General features: G+C 35.8%; 1 pseudogene; it reads right to left on the bottom strand.

The window, feature by feature from the left end:
- LOC101443990 (malate dehydrogenase, cytoplasmic pseudogene) overlaps positions 1-17961 on the bottom strand; it is a 40865-nt pseudogene extending 22904 nt beyond the window's left edge.
- Between the last annotated feature and the right edge of the window lie 684 nt (positions 17962-18645).

Here is an 18645-nt window from a genome sequence, read left to right as displayed (position 1 = left end):
ATGAGAGATAGATGAAATCTTACATTATACATGAGAAACAATGTGTATTATACTCACTAGAACAGGGCTAAAATTCCAACTTGGATACTCACAAATTGTGCAATTTTGAGCAAGGTACTTAATCTCTTCAGGCCTCAGTTTTCTTATACGCATAATTGGGATAATGAAATGTTTTCCTCTGGATTAAAGTACTAAGAATAGTGCCTTGGGACGAGGCAGGGCATATGGGAGTCCCCTCTATTTTGTATGTAACATTTATGTAATATAAAGCTTCTTTAAAAATAGAAATTTAAAATTAAAAATAAAAGAATAATGCTTAGCACATAGTAAGAGTGCAATAAATATTAGTTGTTTTATTGTTGCTGCTCTTGAGATGATGTTTGAGAAGAATAATGTATTGTAATTACCTACTGTGATACTTTTCACAGATATCCTCCAATGAACAATGAGCCTCCCAGTATTCATGCTTTTGTGTAATCCATATCCACAATGGAAGCTGGGCTGACTTCGTGACTGGCTTCTAACAACAGAATGTGGTAGGATTGCCACCATTACAGTTTTGAGCCTAAGCCTTAAGAAGTCCTGACAGCTTTTCCTCGTGTGCTTTCGAGAGCCCTTGAGCCGCTATGTAAAAAACCAGCTAATCATATGAAGAGAGACCATGAAGGAAGAACATGTTGAAAGACCACGAAAAAAAGATAAGGATGTGGAAACTGTAAGAGATAGTGAGGCCAACCCCTTGCATCATCCCAGTTGACCCCAACCTTCCAGCCATCACTATCAAGGCTCTGAAACCATTAGTGAAGCCATCTTGGATGTTCTAGTCTTGGCCACCCTTTGACCACAGTTGCTTGAGTGACCCCAAGTTAAACCAGCAGAAGAACCACCTAGCATAACTCCAGTAAATCAAGACAAACATAAGAAACAATTAAATGCTGTTATTTTAAACCACTTAGTTTTGAGGTGGTTTGTTATGCAACACAGATAACTCCTAGTATTAGTTGCAAAATTATATGTATTAATTATATATAGTAATGTTCAAAACTTATTGTAGCCATAGATGCAATTTAAGCCCCTCTACCTTTTGCCTTTCATTTTTAAAAACAAATTTTTGTTTATACTTTGCCTATCACATCAATCTCATGCGTCACTTTTCCCAACACAGACTCTGGCTATGTGTAGGCCAACCCTCATATAACCTCTTCCTTCATTGTCCATCTTTTATCCATAACATTTTCATTAACTGTAACTCTTCTTTCTTCTAGGCAAATCTATTTTTATTTTCTTCTTCAAGGAAACCTCCATTAAGTTTACTTCTATGCTTTCTTGGCTCACATGTGTATATTTTGAACAACATATATGCACTGATAATATTTGGTTTATTTAGGTTCAAATCTCACGTGTGCCTCAATCCAATTTTCTCTTTGAAGATCAGATGTGTATTTGTCTTCTATCCTCATCCAGTGTGTAGTATATTGCACTGATCTATATATATACTGTCTGCCAGGGACAGCCTAATATTACCAAGCTCTAGAAATAGCTAATCAGTTCATTCATTTATAAAGAGAATTGGCAAGGTCACTGAACACTAGACAACAATTTTCTTACACTATGGCATTTTTAATGTTTAGGCAAGCTAAATGAGAAGTCAAATTATAAACAAATTTTGCTTGATGAATATGGAAACATAACAAATGGAGTTATTTATTTGATTTAAACATATAATGGTATCTGTTCAAGAGAGTCTCATGGACCCACATGTAAAATAGAGTTATACCCATTGCCTAAATGAGCAAGTCCTCAAACCAGACAAACTCTCCCAGATTGTGTTGAATAAATACCCATCAACAGATATTTCATTTATTCAAGAATATTTACTAACCATCTACTGTGTGTCAAGCATTAAGGATAAAGCAATGACCTAAAGAGACAAAATACCTCAGCCTAATTGAGGTTATATTCTAGAAAAAGTTTCTGGCTTACTGCTATGCTCCTTAAAATGAATTCTGAAAAACAAACATGTGTTCATATGAATATAACTAGTGTTTTTGTATCTTAGCAAACTTATATTTTACCCAGAATTTTAAACCTGTAATACCATCAAAGGAAGCAAAGAACTCACTGAGGCTTAGATTAAGAACTGTATTTTGCCAGACTTGTAAAAGGTTAAATCATACTCCCTAGGACATGATGTGTAAAGCAGTAAGAATAATTATAGCCCTTTCTTTCAAAAATGATTTAGAATTTTTAAACAAATCGGAAGCAAGTGATAAGTGCAGTCTGTGTTCTCTGACACATGTTTAAAACTAATGCTTTCTTTCAATTGCCCAAGTATCTAGAAGGCAAAATGAGGATTTTATTTGACACAATCAAAGTTATCCCACCTCCATCAGATGAGTGTCATCACAGTTTAACAGAAAACAAATATGCTTTGCATTTTACTTACCTCAAAAGGTATCTGAGGGATCATTTATATGTAAGGATTTAAAAGTTTGGTAGGAGTGTCTCCCTTCCCACCCCTCCCCTCAAAAAGTACAAGCATTTAGCTCTCAGTAACACAGCTTGAATGACCTGAAAATGTCTCTAAACACATTTTCTCTGCTTATCTAGGGTTCCCCTCCGTTCATTGGGATCAATGTTTAGATTATTTCCAGAGAGGGGACAGCACCTCGTCAATGTCTGTAAAATGTCAAGAGGTCATCTGAGCATGAATCCAACATTGGAGCCTGCAAGGAATGCATGTACTTTTAACAGGCTGTAGTTTTAGTCTGTGAAAAATTAGTGTGTCAAGGGATAGCCATTTAAAGAGGGTTAGCGTAAATTTACTCCACCATTAAGCCTATTGACCCATACTTCAAGGAATCCACAGAGCACAGATATAAAAGGGAAATAATAGCAACAAGGCAAATCGCAAAAATACAATCTATGTTTGCAGCAATTATAATAATAAAAATAGAGCTTAGGAAATTCAAAAGTTTACAAATTTTAATTATTATATGTGATTCCTAAAATGACTCCCTATTAAAACTTTGTACTGCTTTTCCCTAGTAAGTACCTCTACGATGCCGGTACTTTATAATTCAGGGCAAATTTTTATTAGCATCTAGAGTTTTCTATCTCATTGAAGTAGAAGACACATTGTAACTGTTTTGATTTTTGACCCATTTGGATTCTTTCCACTTTTTGATTCAAGCATATGTCATGAATTTCTTTGCTGAAGTTTTTTATTGTAAATGTTAACTTGGGAGAAAAATTAGAGCATTTGTGATCAAAGTCACTGACCTAGTGAAGGAGAAGGGTAACATGTAGCTCAGTAATATAGTAGAAAGAGCATAAAGTCAGGCATTTATTAACTTTTTATTATTAGAAAGATAGTTAACTTTTGTTTCCTTATTTAGTATAAAATTAACAACTTCAAATAGTTGTTATCAGATTGAGTTAAAAATATTAACAGTGTCTCAATCTATAAAGGTCAGCTATTTGTTCATTATAAACTATATGAAAGAACAGTTCATCCTACAAAAAGTGAAATTGAAGAAATTCTTAAGCATTCAAAATATTTATTAATCATCTTCATGTAGCCCAGTCATCTGTCGCAAAATCTAGGCCCCTGTGGACTAAAAGTGTCACCATTTCCACAGTACATCTTTTGCAGTAAGCCCATTGATGGAGCTTCAGAGTTAGAATGAAGCAAGAGTGTTACAAGAGTGTTAGTACTTAGATCACAGCAGTACAGTTTGCGATTCAGTCTTGTAGGGAAGTTCCTTATCATCAGTTTTGTGCAGCCAAAATTGTTGGTAAAGGGCTCGGGGTATAGAAGGAAACTGTAGAACAGGCTAACACCTGTTCTGGTTTGGTTTGACAGAATTTCTTCACAAAATCATGGCCATGGGCACATGATTTTCAAAGGGAAAAGAGCTAAAATACTTTTATACTCCTTTTCTAACACCTTGCTAACATTTCATCTAAACTCTTCCTGCTATATTCTCTTCCTCATCACTTCTATGGGAAAAGAACCATTTGGAATCAAATGAATTATTCCTAAGAAAGGCTGACCTATGCAAAATCTAGTAAAAGGATTAGCACACACTTCTTGTGAGCAGTGCTTTTAGTTATGCACGGTTCATGAAGGCGCACTTCTGATTCCCATTTAGTTTGTTATCCATTCTAATCTCATTATTTTTCTGCTACTATTTCTTTACTCTGAAATGTTCACTCTTGTGTTCACAGCTGAATTGTGCTTTATTGTCTCTATCAGATGTTATTCAATTTGTTAAAGGCATTTTGAAATGCAATGCTCTTCAGAATCTCATTTTCTAGGTACAGTCAAAATCCTTGAAATGATTGCATAATTAGCAAATAAAATTGTCATTGACATATACTTTTGGAATATTCAAAATAGTTATGGTACGGAACTAATTATGGTGGATAATATAAAGATGCATACTGTATTGTTCCCATCAAAGAGAGTGAAACTGGCTGGGATAGCCTGTCCTAAAGAAAAGACAACCAGAAATACAAAGCAGTGTATCAAGTTCAGGAGAAAAGAAAAAGGAGAGAGGGAGATGGTTGAAGGAAGTCAGGGTGGTGATGTAAGTAAAGAAGGGCAGTTCCAATGAAAAGAAAACAGTTTTAACAAAGACATAGAGGATATGTGAAGTTCATTAAGACCACAACAAGAGGACCCAGATACCTGAAATAAAGACTTTGCCTAGAGGTGTACTGAGAAAAACTGTAAGTCAGGCTGTCTAAAATAGTCAACAAGGTAGTACGGTGTGGTGCTTAAAGTCCAATCTGAAAACCCAGATCAAATTCAAGTATTGCTACCAAATAGTTTGAAGTCCCCAGGGAAGACACCTGCTTTTATTTCTTCAGGTATAAGGCAGTGATCTCCACACTGCATTGTGTGGGCACATAAGGCAGTATGTGTAAAGTAATTACTGATACGGGCCAAGCACTTTGTTTGGCACTACGGAGATGGGTGAGCAACACACGTCTGATCCCTGTTATCAGGCATTCAGGTTAAGGAGTTTGGATTTATTGGGTTGGATGAAAAGGTAGCCACTAATTTTTTCTTCATTAGTTTTAAACAGAAAAATGTCCTGATGAAAATTGGCTTAGAGGTAAATAAATAAAAAATCTTGTAGTGAAAGCTTTATGCTGGGTAGAAGCTGAATGTAGATACCATCCAGTAACTTTATAACAGAAAGATTAGAATGACTGTAGTTTAAAGTTATAAAAGATTAAAACTGGTACTTAAAAGGTACTCTCTTCATTTGCATCTTTGTTATCTGAGGTCATCAAATGGAGGTGAACATTATAGTTGTAAGGGCACAGGGCATCTATAAAATCTATATTCACTAAAGAAATGAAAAACCATTGACTAACTCATGAGATTTGGCAATTGATTAAAACAACTGAAGAGCGAACTACCTCTGTCAAGACCAAGGAAACATGAGGCAATTTAAAATGTATGAGCCACTAAGAAACAAGGATAAAAGAATGGGAAGAGCATTACTCTGAGATCCAGTAGATCAGATTTGAGTCCTATCGCTGCCATCATGACCTAGAAATACTCATTCCATCTTTTCTAGGTCCCAGTTTCAAAACAAGAAAATGTAGAACAAGAGGTCTTAAAAATCCTCCCTGCCCCAATTTCAGGATTCTATGATATAACTCGGAGTTGGTTGTTCCATGCAATAGGCTCTTGTAAAAAGCATCATTATGTTCTCTTGAAGGTGTGCATTGTTTTTAGTCCTTTAGTTAGGGAAGGATTGCATTTTGTAACATGGAAAGCATGTATGTAATACAAAGAGTAATTTTTCCACTGATGAGAGGGAAGCAGTTATAGCTAAAGCCTAATGTTAAATTTTCAAGAATTTTGAAAGCCAGGGGACATTAGGCTGGTAGCTGGGAATTGATCATGGTGGGAATATCAGTGTTCTCAAAATTCACAAATGCTACAAATCCATCCTGAATTTTTTTTTGACTGGATAGCCAATTGTTAAATATTTACTAGCATATCACTAGTTTGCTCTCAGATAGGTAAACAAAACAATGTTGTAAAATAACAAAGGTCTTCTGTTATACCAATTTTTGAGTTGTGATTGACTCCATTCTAAAAATATTAGGAAATGTTTCAAAGAGTAGCGCAATTTAAATTAAGCACATTAAAATCAATGTGCAGTGACATATTATAATAAGAGAAAACTTCTTTTCTTACATTTCATCTCTTTCTTATTGACTCAAAATAATTTTGATTTGCACAGATTTAAGCTACCCAGAAGCTAGGAACCCGAATTCCAAACCTAACTGGAAATCATATTCAAGATTGCTAGCTATTAATAGTACCACTGAGGTATTAATAGGCTATTAATAGTACCTCAATGGCATGTCCCAGGAGGTGAATTAGCTTTGCATTGAACATCATCAGGGAGAAACAAGAAAAACTCTCCCTAGAAGCATTGCCAGTGGCTTAGCGAAACCCTAAGAAAGAGCTCAAGGCAAGCATTATTCCTAATAAATATCCTGACACAGAATCAAAGGGACTCTAAATTTGGTTTGCAAGGTTGCCAACACATGTTACAATGCTTCCTGGGGTCCAGCACCACCACAGAATCATGGGAAGGAGAGCCAACAGTAGTGGGTGAGAGAAGAGCTTTAAATCTGGGTTTAATTTCACATAAGTGAAATAAACATGTCTCTTTAAGGCTTGCCATGTGACCTACCGACCAAAAAAAAAAGAACACAGTTTCAAGAGTCTTTGTTTGAGAACAGTGAAATATTAGAAGCTAATCATTACAAACCCCCATCAGAACAGTCTAAAAGATAATTAGAATTTTCATATAACAGGGTAACCAAGTACAATAATCCCAAAAAGTTTTGGTCTCCAGATTCTTTGATTTTCCTCACTGCTCTTATTAATTCATATTACTACTTTTTGGCAGATCAGCTGATATTAAGCTGTGCAAGCAGTTGTTTACCCAGATGTAAGTGTAATTTTTTAAGTAAAATGACTTAATTATGTAGTAGAGAAATCAAAGCAAATGTCCTAAACCTTTATTTGGCACAAGAATCTAAACTTATATTCTCAAATTGTGTCCAACATAAGAACTAGAGTTCATTTCCATTTTTAAGAAAAAGGCCCATAAAATGAGCTCAAGTTTTCTTTATGTACCTATCAAGCTAACAACAATTAAAACTGTTAATTTCAGCAACATTTTAAAGTTTAGACCATTTAGAAATCATCAACTCTTGCGAACCAGTCCTGTAAACATTCTTAGGAAACGGAAGGATAAAAACTATATATTTTTTTGCCAATGGAAAGAATAAAAAAGAATTAGTGAAATTATTACCTCAAAAATTAATGTCAATGTCACATACCTTAGTTGTAAATGTTTTTTTCTTTCAATAACTATGTGTGTTCAATTGTAAAAAAAAAAAAATCATGAGATAAGATGGAGAAAAGGAAAGAAGTCAGTTTTTTAAAAATGAGTAAGTCATCAAATTACAATTTCCAAGGGTAACCTTTTTCTGGTGTGGATGTTGGTTTTATTATTATTATTATTTTGTTATTAAAATGAATCTGTGATACTTCTAAGAGAAAAATGAACAAGGTTTCTCTCATGCTAATGTAAAATCACTGTGAAACATGAAGTCTCTATAAGAGAATTTTTGGTTGTGTGCAGCGATTTTCATTTCTTTTGAAGTAGTTGTATCTTCCATTTGGGTTAAGAAAAAACATATCGCAAAGTAAAAATGTTCGCTTTGAAATTTCCATGCAAATTTGGTAACAACAAGAAAAAAAAACCTGTAAACAATTTATGCCTAATGTAGAGGATTCCTGCTGCAGCTACAAAACAAAAGTAACCACACCAAATACTTTATAGACATCATACTAACCAAACCTGACAGTGCTAGGATCGGGAATCAGACATAATCTTATTATTTGGCTATAGTTTGGACAGCTTCTAGGCATGACTTTAAAAACAGAATTTAAAAGATTACTTTCTAAAATGGCATTTTCCCATTCAAGCTTCTGTTTCCAATTTGTATTCTCTCTCACACTCCATTCTTCTCTTTGCTCCCCTTCTTTACTCATCCTGTTTTTCCTCCTTTAGTCACCTCCTCAAATCCCTCCTGACTTCTTGACCAGTTATTTGTGAACACATCTGTAATATTTGCTGCTTACTTATAATGAACGAAATGCAAACTGTCTTAACATGATGCTATGAAAGGCTGAGCTAGAGAAAAACTCGCTCCCATGTAAAGCCATTGTTGTGTAGGGAAATGTTGGTACCAGGCCAAATTTTTCTTAAACGACTTTACCAAAGGCTATTATCAAGGAATTAGATCTTTGGAAACATTTATACAAAACATGGTGATAGTGGGAACCAGATGCTTTAGTTTCTATTACAACACTTGGGGGAGGTGGGTCTTTTATTTTCTGGTACAAAGAGCAAGTTTCCACACTTTATCATTGACATGTTGCAGTAAACTGTATCAAAGTGTGCCTCCACTAATCTATGGCTGTTATTAATACCAATGGAGAAGAGCTATAAATTCCACCCTGACACAGTTTCAGTGGTGTGAGCCTCCAGATCTTCTCTAATCCCAAGATTAGATACTGAAGTGCCGCTTCAATTGTACAATATTATCACATCCTATCACTTGGACCTGTTTCAAACTGGAGCATTTATTGACAATACTTTCCAAGCTGTTGCTAAGTTGTGAGCACTCCACCTTATCTGTTGCTCCTTTTACAGCCTTAACTAGCAAGGCTTTGTCAGAGGAAGTGTCTTGCTAATAATATCACCAGAACCAACCTGTTTGATTTGATCCCCTTTAATACAAAAGATTGTTGATAGCCATAAACATTTATTTACCCTGAATTGCTTTCTAAATTTTTTTCTTTATTAGAGAAGTTGTGGGTTTACAGAACAATCATGCATAAAATACAGGATACCAATTACCACCCCACCACTAAACCTGGCATTGGTGTGGAACATTTGTTACAACTGATGATAGCACATTTTGACAATTGTTCTGTTAACCATATAGTATGGTTTACCATAGGGGTCTCTGTTTGTGTAGTGTAGTTTCAAAGACTTTAAAAATATTTTTTTTACTCTGTTACACACACAGTTTAATCTTTCTTCTTTAATCACATGTGTATTTTAGCTACCTTCACCACCATCCATGACCAAAGCATTTCCATCATTCCAAATAGGAACCCTGAATGTTTTAAGCCTTAACTTCCCATTTCCTATCCCCATCACACTCCCTGGTAATGTGTATTCTGGATTCTGACTCTATGGGTTTGCTTATTCTAACTGTATCAAATTAGTGAACTCGTGTAATATTTGTCTTTTTGTGCCTGGCTTATTTCACTCAAACTGTCTTCAAGGTTCATCCATGTTGTTACATGTATCAGGACTTTATTCTTTTTTATGGCTGAGCAATAGTACATTGTATGTATATAGCACAAGATTTTCAAAGTGAAGGGAACAGGCTCCTTTGATTTTTTTCTTTTTTTGACCTATGCCAATTTCAAATTCCTCTCATGCTCTCTTCACATTCCTTATAGACATCCTGAAAACCATATGAGGATATGAGGAACTATTTGTTGTTCACGACCTTTATTTACCCCTGGAAGGTTATTTATATGCATCTTGACTATGAATGGCAAATTAAGCACTTTATCGGATCAAGTAGAAGCAAGAATCTCTAATATACTAGACACTGAAGGTAGCAGAAATACCTAGTGCTAACATGAAAAACATGTCTAGTCACCTGGAAACAGGGCTTCCAAGCTTTAAATATATACAACCACATGTACACAAAACACTGGGGGGAAGCAGTTGTGACTCAAGCAATTGGGCTCCTGTCTGCCATATGGGAGGTCCTGGGTTTGGTTCTCAGGGCCTCCTGGTGAGAGTTAGCTGGCCCACATGGCAAGCTAACATAACAAGATGATGCAACAAAAAAGAGACACAGGAAAAGACAATGAGAGACACAACAAACCAGGGAGCTGAGGTGGCTCAAGCGACTGAGTGCCTCTCTCACATGTCGGAAGGTTCCAAGATTGGTTCCTGGTGCCTCCTAAAGAGTAGAAGAGAAGGCAAAGCAGACACAGAAGAACACGCAGCAAATGGACACAGAGAGCAGAAAGCAACCTCAAGGGGCAGCGGAGTGGGGGGGAAGGATGGGAAGAGGATAAAAAAAAATTAATCTTTAAAAACAAAAACAAAACACTGGGTAATGTTGAATCTGCTTGACATCTCCACTTGGATATCTAACAGATATCTCAAGTTTAAAACCTCCAAAACTGCACTGCAGATCATCCTGGCAAATTTACTCTTTGACAGCATTCCCCACTCTAGTTTCTAGGAACTCCACCCTCCAGTTGTTGAGGGCACAATCACAGAGTCTTTACTGATCCTTTTTCACCCTGTATTGAATCATTCAATGAATCCGGTGGGCTTAACACTCAAATCCAACCACTGTTCACCATGACTTCTCTTCTGGTCTAACCACTATACTTTTTAACCAGGATTTTTGGATTAACATCTTACCTAATCTTTAGGCTTTCACCTGTGCTGTCCTTAAGTGTTTTCTTAGCAGCCAGAGTGATTTTTTCTAAAGCATTTCTGACTGTGGCACTCTTCTACTCAAAACTTTCCAAAGTTTGCTTATTCCTGTATCCATTGCACATCATTGAATTTATCATCTGAGTTTGGTTTATGGGCAAAGTATCTTTTTGGGGGGAAGGTGGTAACTTGATTACGATTATTGATATTAGAATAAAATAATAAAGAGTGAAATCTGGTTCCATTCATTTATTTAATCTCTATTAAATTCATTATCACCTTTTGCTGTTGTTAAAGGAAAAGTATCTACATTTTTGTAAGCATACTATTAATTTCCTTAATGACTATTAGATAAAATATCCACAAGAGTCACCATATTCCCAGATGTTAAGATCTCTAGCTATATATACTTCATGTGTCCAATGAAATGTTGTAAAATATGAGGAGGACTAAAACAAATAAAATTTTTTAAATGTAACATACATAATAAATAAACTGGAGCTAGGGAATACTAAAAATGTAAAATGTATTACTTGATCTACCCACAGTATAATTTGATCCCAGTAAGATATGTGTACAGCAAACTTCAACAATATATGCCTTTAATTATTTAATATGCAAGCACAGTCGAGCTATAAGCTGGGATCCTACTCTAGCACCTTGACTGTTTTTCTCAACCTATGGATTTCAGCTAATTGTTTTTGTCTTCAGCATGATCTGCTTCTAGGCTTGCCCATTTCCACCCAATTTTTCCAGTCAGCATCACATGGACCATGGCATAAAAGTCAGCCCCTTTCAGTGTGCACAAGAGAACACTCACTTTGGGTCTTCCTGAAGATTCTAGAGGGGCATATGGTAAGGTTCCATCATGTGGCAAACAACTTTCCACCGAATTTGTGTTTCTTATCCTATCTTTCCTCTTCTACTCCCTCCTTGTTCTCTCATCTCTTAGAAGCAAGCAACTCATGTTTAACTGTCGTCTCTCCTTGATTCTGATATTTTGCTCTATGCAAAATTCTTGTCCTTTGGACTGTTACCTACTCATGTAGACTAATGAATACCTCTCCCTTTATAGAATCATTTTGCTCTACCAGAACAAATGCTAGTTAGAGTTGCTAATATAATAAGTTTAAAATTAATTCCCAACTAGTTCATCTTTACAAAGATAGCAGAAACTATTACAATAGTAGTCTGCAATAAAAATGTCATCATCTAGTCCCAAATTTGCCCAGAAAATATTTTACATAGCTTGCAAAAACTAAAACCTATCTGAATACTATACTACCAATAAAAGGACATGAGAAAATGTGTACAAAGTGAAAATACAGTAAGGATAACTAAGAGGAAGCCAGGATTAGTATATTAAATGCCTAATGAGAGATGAGCCATGAACTTAGCTCTGCAGTTTTCAATATCCATTTCAAAAGTGAGAATTTAATGAATGTTATGATTCTGTTACCATAAGATGTTTTTAAAAATTTCTCAGAAACCCAGCTATCCCTAGTACAAAAACCAAAATATTTCTCCTAATTCTTCATAAAAAAGACACTGTGTAATGAAGTAAGTAAAGCATTATCCTTAGCATAAATAAAACTATGAGTTTACAATAGTAGGCCAAAGGCACAACACTTAGGAGCCTTGTCTTGATTTGCGAGAGCTGCTGTAATGGTACCACAAACAGGAATTACTGCCTCACAGTTCTGAAGTCTAGTTGTCCAAAATCAAGACATCAGTAAGCTATGCCTTCTCTGAAGCAAGTAGCATTCTGATGGTGGCTACTTGGCAACCACTCTCTGCCTCTGTTACATACTGATCTGCCTCTTTCTGGCCCCTCCTGTGGCTTCTAGTTCTGTATTCAAATTTCCTCTGCTTATAAGGGCTCCAGTCATATTGAATTAAGGTCCACCCGAAATCAATTTAGCCTCATCTTAAGAGGATCTTCAAAGATCCTATTCACAAATGGGTTCACACCCTCAAGAACAGGGGTTAGAGCTTGAATAGGTCTTGTTGGAAACATGAGTCAATCCCAAAGAGGCAGCTTAATAAAATCAGTTCTTGAGGGAAATGGTTAACGCACTGACTTCTGTGCCACATCAGTAGCATGTGGAGTAGCAAGAAATGTTCAATAATAATTGAAGACAGTTTTCAGAAGAAATGAATTACTACCTTTCTTTTAGTTCTGTGGTTAGTATAATCATTGCATGGTCTTTTATGAGCAAGCCAACACAGAACCGATTATGTGTACCAATTTATTCTTTAAAAAAAGAATTTATTAAAGCTAAATTCTTTTTTTAAAAAAAGATTTATTTATTTATTTAATTCCCCCCCTCCCCCGGTTGTCTGTTCTCTGTGTCTATTTGCTACGTCTTGTTTCTTTGTCCGCTTCTGTTGTCTTCAGTGGCACGGGAAGTGTGGGCGGCACCATTCCTGGGCAGGCTGCACTTTCCTTCGTGCTGGGCGGCTCTCCTTTCGGGTGCACTCCTTGCATGTGGGGCTCCCCTACGTGGGGGACACCCCTGTGTAGCAGGGCACTCCTTGCGCGCATCAGCACTGCGCATGGGCCAGCTCCACACGGATCAAGGAGGCCCGGGGTTTGAACCGCGGACCTCCCATGTGGTAGACGGATGCCCTAACCACTGGGCCAAGTTCGTTTCCCAAGCTAAATTCTTTAATTAATTGCATAATTTGAATTTTCTGGTATTGTAAATATAAACTTATAGTTAATAAGAATATAAATTGAAGAAATAGAAGTCATTATGTCATAAAGGAAAAACTCATTTTCTTTTGACAAACTACAAAATAGTGATGAAAAGAAGTTAATTCTTTTGGTTTATTTCTTAACTCAAATGTGTATGTTTGGACTTTCTCCCTAGGTGTGATACTTTTGTGTGAAGACATTTACCAACTCTCATGGTGGACAGTGTAGAAGAAGGAAAATAAGTCATTGTGTGCAGAATCTAAGAGCTTTGGAATGAGACTAATTTAATTATTTAAATACAAATAAATCTGAAGCCTATGTACTTATTTACACTTACATTTGTATTTATGATAAAGCAATGAGCTTCACAATTTCTAGTTTATGGTTTATGACCTCCTTCCATTTTAGCTATGTCTAAATTGTAATTTCATTAAAGCCACTGTAGTCAAATAGTATATTTTCTCATCAGATACATGGGATTAGAAAGTTTAGAAAGGACTAATGTAAAAATAAGATCAAAGATAAAAGCTCAGTTTTATAATCCTGTCCCTAACTTAAATTGTATTGCTATTTTTTGTTCACAAATGCAAATATAAAACAGGTGACTGAGAAAAATTTATAAATAATTCCAAACCTAAATTAGCATGCTTTACCACACTTTTCTCCCAAGACTCCTATTCAGTAGTAATAACATTGAAAAACTAAAAGAAATAACCCAACAAAGTTATTTAGTCAGTTGTTACAGATTCTTAATACTAGAATCAATCATTTGGCTTATTTTCCCTATGTCATGCAGTTTAAAATAATTTGAATATCAACCCTAGGTCAAACTCATGGTCATAAGAGCAGATACTAACCTGTATATAGAAAATGGACAGTAAATGGAAGTGTGTTGAAGGACTAAAGTGACTAGAGGAAACTTCAACCCAGAGCAATTGAATAAGGGACTTGTTGTGGATAAGAAAGTTATTCTTTCTTGGATAAAAGGCAGGACAGAAGGAAGGAATATAGGGTTTAAGTTCTACTTATGATAAAGTTGTACCAATTGCCTCTTTGTACCCTGTCCTCATACAGCTTTTATTGATATACAAAACCTTGAGGTATTCTCAATAACACCATATTTACCTTGTCAATAAATGAAAGGTTTGCTGGAAAACCAGGATACAAGAGAAGACCATCACACAAGTATTTCATCAGCCCCGGGCTTAACATTGGGAAAGAAGGCACAGAAAGTACTTCCTTGGGCTAAATCACACTGCAACACATCAGAAAGCAAGCTTTCTTTTTTTCTTCCATATGCATTTGCATGATTTCTTGGGATTGTTCCATTAACTAGGCAAAAAGATAAAGTAAAATCTAGGAGAAGAAATAGAATAAGCAAAATCTCATAAGAAAAAAATAACAAAGTACAATGAAATAACATGACAGTTTTGATAACAAAACCATGTGTGATATAGAGAACTATATTGGGCAATCGTGATAATTCTTATTCCCGTGAGATAGAGAACTATATTGGGCAATTGTGATAATTCTTATTCCCATGGTAGATTTATTGTATTTCCATGAAGGGTAGCCTTGGACTTCATAGTATTTCTTTAATTAAGTATGTAGCCTTGAATGATTAATTTCAATCTCAGAGAGTCAGCCCTATTGTTTGTTCTCCAGTCTCTCTCCAGCAACTTTTTCCATTGCCTATCAGTGCAATGAGAAAAGTAAATGATTCAAATACAAAGAACCCAATCTAAATGAAAATATAAATCAGTGAACAGAAGATATTCTTTATAACTTCTTTAGAATATAAAATGTACAATAAGAATATGAACTTAATGAAATAGGAGCTCAGAGTTAAGATGGTAAAACCCCAGAATAAGATGAAAAAACATATTTTAGTATTGAGGGAGCAAATTGAAGACAAAACTTTATTTCAGAATAAATAATAAATTAGAAACAGAGCGATCAAAATTAGATCTGGCATTAAAGTTAATTGGCATAGATAAAAGACTTAAGATTATTAAAATAAATGCAGATGGGCAACATCAAGATCTTAAAGATACTAAAAAGAAGACAATATACAAGAAAGATAAATCAAGATGATGATAAAGACATGGTGTTCCTGAAATAGAAAACCCAAGAAAACAGACGGGAAAATATTTGATATCATTTACCTGAAATAAAGAAAAAACTGAATCTGCAGATGAATAGCACTAAAATTTGAGACAGCGTTCAGTTCTATTAATATTTTAATCATAAAATATCAAGAATAAAGAAAGAATTCTTCAAGTTCCAGATAGAGAAAACAATTCACGTACATGGATGGAAAAATCAAACGGACTTCATGTTTCTCCATAGTAATTTCACTGCCAGAAAACAATTGCACAATGTTGACAGATGTAATGCAAGAATATAATATGGAGCCAAGATGTTTTTCATGTAAAAAGGCAACAGACAGATATTTTTAACCATGAAAGACCTCAGGAAATGCAGCCATAAGTCTTTTTTTGATTAAAGCCCTCAGTGACAAAACTCAGTCATTCAACAGCTGAAGCTCAAGAGCAATCATACCTGAACTTATCTACTGAAATTTAAAATTACTCATTTTAATTTCAGAAGATCTTCTTTATGTTGTATTTAAATCTCCTTAATTCTCTCATTAGTTTTCTATTGTTAAAACTGTCACTTATGTCCATACGGTTTCTGGCATTGAATGTTACTATAGAATATTGGGGCCTTTCCTGATTTTCTTCTAGAGATTTTGCTATTCTTTCTCTCTCTGGATGCTGATTACTCTTAAAGGCACTTCTAAGTGAATTGTCTTTTCTGCTTGCAAGGTCACAGCTAAGCTAAAATGGCTGCCCTCTATGGTTACAAAAAGAATAGCCTTGAATTACCCTAAAATAGTTTTTCTAGTTCATGTATCACATGGTTCTATGTCTTGACAGACAGGGTCTTTTAAGCATCTTGAACATTATGTAGCTACATAATTCCATGGATGTAAATGTGTCCTTGTTGCCATAAGTATGTTTTCTGGATAGATAGAGGCCCTCACAGTAGCTAACAAAATAGTAAACTTTCCCCCTGGGGAAGTCCTGCTAATTTCTCAGATAAATGGCTAAAAGCTCTGGAATATTTAAGCCTTGCCTAATAAAAGAAAACAGGTCAATAAACCAAGCCCTTGATCTTAATGCTTGTACTTACAAACTTTATTTCTGTAATAATGCAACCAATCCTAATTGTAATTAAGGCCTAAAAGTTACCTTCCAAAAACCTCCTAGTTACTAAAATGTGGCCTCTCTCTAAACAAAACTCTGCAAATAAACTCACCACCTTCCCCCTGAAATGGGACATGACTCCCAGGCATTAGCTTCCCTGGCACCAAGGGATTATTACCAAGCATTAATCAGTGATGAATATGGAGACAAACATTGATCAAAAGAGGGAAATATTAAATAAAACAGTGGTTTTATGGCTAAGAGATTTCAAAGTGAACTGGGAGGTCATTCCAGAAGTTTCAGTTATACAGATGTCTGTCAGACTTCATAAACTACCACAGTAAACAAATTCTCAAACAAAAGTGCTCCTGAGGACCCTAGGGACATCTGGACACCATAGGTAAGCCACACGGCCTCATGAAATCAATACCGCCTTGGCAGGCCCTCCTGGGAATATACGAAAAGCCATTTCCCTGATATAACATAGTTTTACTTATTTATAAATCCCCTAATCATGATTCTTCTACTGCTTTTATTTGAACTTATAATTTTCAGTTTGCCTGTTAAGTATATTTCTCAGAGTTATAAAAACCTCCAGATTGTTTCTGTGCTGGTTGAGCCCTTAAAATCCAGCAGATATGTGGCCAACTCCTATGTTTCAGTTCTTTGTGCTTGCCTGCCCTGGACAGCTAACAAAACCATGATGATGGACCAGCCCCATCGCAAAACAAGGAGAATCTTCAACTGCAAGCAAAAAAAATCCCATTCTTCTGCTCCATAATATCTACATCCCTTCTCAGCCTGAAGCAGAGTAGACATTGTTCCAAATTTCTCAAGATTGAGGAATGTACAAAAATAAGGGGGAAGTGTAACCACCTGCTAAAGTAGATGTATTATTATTATAGTTATTATCTTGTGTTAACTGAGTAACTTGTAACATTGATACAAAAAATAAATTTTTAAATTAAAAAAAAAAGTTTTTAAAAAAAGTTTTCCTTGGGTCCTATATTGTACAGAAGGGATCCAGAAGTTCTCACATTTCCCTTGCTGCAAGATTAATCTACACAGCCTCCTCTAAAAGTTGTCCACCAAGGAAGCTAAAAAAAGCTTACAGTACTTTTAGATACAGCAAACCTATTATTATTGGGGAATGTTCCTGTCTTTGCTCCTATCACGTAGCAATTTGACTGTGGCATACCATCACTTATGCTAAAACACCAAGAAGCCTCTGTTTTCCATGAACTCTAATTAGTGTTCTCCTGGTTCCTGAATAGTGGAAACCTAGGTCAATTTTTGCAGTCTTCCTGCTCTTTCTTCATAGGCATTAAGATCCCATAGGTCCCACTAGGACCATGCATAAGTACATGGACCACTCTTCCATCTGCAGTTCACAGATCTCATGAGCCAAGCTATATCCAAAAGCATCAGGGATCTGGTCTTCTCCCAAGCTTTTACACAACGTCATATCTACAAAATTTGGTGTAGCTTAGAAAGAAACAATGCCCTGTATATACTTTCACCTCCTAGATCCTGGCATAGCACAAAGCTTTGCACTCAATCTCAAGTCTTACCTGAAGTAATTAGATGCTGTGCAGAGGGGAGGAGGTCAGAGATATATATTTAGCATGTGTGGCAGTCATGAAAGTTCATTGCTCAGATCCCTTGCTGCATGACACACAATTGAGAGCCAGCCCCATCTGTGATTTGGATCAATCACAATTTTTGTATGGGGGCCATGCTTCTCACAGGCTACTTCCAACCAATGTCAGCGGATGGTGAGGGTACCAAAGCAGATCAATTACTATGAAATGCAAGATTCTTCCAAAAGTATAACTTTGACTCCAGAACTCCTCATTGGACTGTTTGAACCTTTCTTGGAATTGCATAACAATACCAGACACTTTCTGTCCAATCATTCTACCTTCGCTCTGTACCATGTGTATCAAACCTACATCTCTCCCTTGAGCAGAAGGGGGGCAGGAAGGATGACAGTGAAACTTTGAAAAACTGATTACTTATTCAAAAAAATAATGAATTTACCCAAAAGACTCTTTTAATCTAGCAGTCTTAAGACTAGAAGATGCAATACCTGGCAAGGCTAAACTTTTTCCCCTACTACCCCACACTATAAGTTTGGATGTTTTGTGAG

Source organism: Dasypus novemcinctus, chromosome 1 (assembly GCF_030445035.2).
Source record: "Dasypus novemcinctus isolate mDasNov1 chromosome 1, mDasNov1.1.hap2, whole genome shotgun sequence".
Classification (NCBI taxonomy): domain Eukaryota; kingdom Metazoa; phylum Chordata; class Mammalia; order Cingulata; family Dasypodidae; genus Dasypus; species Dasypus novemcinctus.
This window is presented reverse-complemented; position numbering and strand designations above follow the sequence as displayed.